We start from the raw sequence: 1,920 nt of genomic DNA, 5'->3' as shown, positions 1-1,920 counted from the left end.
CCTCCCCTCTTGATGTTCCCCTGCCATCACATTAACCTTGTGCTTCGCCAGCCCTGATTGCTGTTCCTCTCTGGGAACATCAATTGGCCACAGAACTCCTCAGCTGCAACTTATTCCTACATTAGAATAAAAACAGTCGCTGCAGGAGGAATGCTCTTTTTATCTTTACAAATCAAGTAGGATGTTCATCCAGCTCCAGTCTAATCCTGTTTCTCAAGTCCCATAATAGGGAATTTGGACTGGGAGTACGCAAGCTTTAGAACTGAAATGCTGTGTGAGCCATCCTCCAAACTCCATGGATGGATATGAAGGGAAGAAGGATTTTGCTGTTGCTTTTTAAATATTAAGGGGGGTTATTTTTTTTCCAGAAATATTCTCTTGCCATGAAAACGTATCTTTCATTGTTTTTAAAATTCAGAGATTTATAAGTCATGTGTAAAAACTCCTGTCTATAGAGGAGTACCGTAGGCAGGGAAGAAGTGGCACAGAAACTGTCCGTACAGCAGAAAATGCAAAGAAGTCTATGAAGGCTGGAAAAATGAATCCTGCATTACTAAAATATGCAGTGTTTCCCTTGTTTCCCCACAGGGCAATGCCATGTGCTGCCATTTGCATTTCCCCAACAGTGAAACCACAGCCATGTAAAATTAATGAGAGTGTACAGAGTGTGTTTAACAAACGCTGACACATACCCTGTGGTGACTTGGCATCCAGCATTTTGCTTGGAATTGATAGAGATGTGCAGAGCTTACTGGGGAGAAAAAAAACAATGCACAGCATCTGTAAATAAATGAACACATCCCCACTGTCCAGCAGGCGCTGGGCAGGTCTGGAGCTGTGACATGCTGCAGGACCCTCAGGCCAGTAGGCAAAACATGCATCCAATATATGTCCCCTGTGGCAGGACCTGGTGAGTTGTGTTTGCTTGGGAATGGGACTGTTCAGTCCATTCTGAAAGCTTCTAAAACCTTTTTTCCAACCTCTGTGGAGCTTCTTTTTGCTGTCAGGGTTTTGGCACAGAGCAGAGCACACAGTTCTTGTTCAGCTGCCTTAAGTACAACTAACTGCACAACTCCCTACTCTGTAATCTCCTAGTTATTCACACCAATACCTTGAAATTTTTTATGTCCTACATGTAAAATATTTAATGAAATATTTAGTCTGACAAAGCATTAAAATGGCACAAAGCATTACTGCTATTAATCTCTTTATTCTTACCTGTCATGGTGTGTTGTTTTCAACAGTCAGATTCCTTCATGCATTTGAATTTTTCCAGGTTATGCAACATTGTGCACAGGCCTATGTATTCTGTGATACTTAACTGGTTGTTGAAGTGAGGGAGAGTTCCTTTTTTTTTTTTTTTTTCTTTTCCCTTTCTCTCCAGGTAGCATTTTTGTGAGGCATGTCTGGTAGATATACAGCCCTAGGTCATGGCAGTAGCAGTGGGATGGGACCCTGAGCAACTTGGCCCAGTGAAGTCCCAGTCCATGGCAGGGGGTAGAACAAGGTGAGTTTTGAGAGCCGCCAACCCAAACCGTTCTGTTTTTCTGTGGTTCTATAACCAAGGTGTTGAACACATAGCAGGGTAATAACTCAATGCAGTAAACAGGACATGCAGATTTTTTCAGACTGCTTTGAGTTTGTGCTTCAGAGGAGAGATGGAGGCTTTCAGCAAAACTGTGTGGGTGGTCGGTAAATCCTGTAGATTCTTTCATGGCTCATGTTTTCTATTAGACATCCTTGTCAGTGCACCACATTGTGATCATTTATGCTCTCAGTCCTGTTCTTACTTTTTGGCATAGCTGAAGGAAGAGTTATTCTCAACAGTGTTCATAGAATCCCAGAATCCCAGAATGGTTTGGGCTGGAAGGGACCTCAAAGCCCATCCAGTGCCACCCCTGCCATGGGCAGGGACACCTC

This window comes from Corvus brachyrhynchos, unplaced genomic scaffold (genome assembly GCF_000691975.1).
Source record: "Corvus brachyrhynchos isolate BGI_N302 unplaced genomic scaffold, ASM69197v1 scaffold1311, whole genome shotgun sequence".
In the NCBI taxonomy this organism is placed as follows: domain Eukaryota; kingdom Metazoa; phylum Chordata; class Aves; order Passeriformes; family Corvidae; genus Corvus; species Corvus brachyrhynchos.
This window is presented reverse-complemented; position numbering follows the sequence as displayed.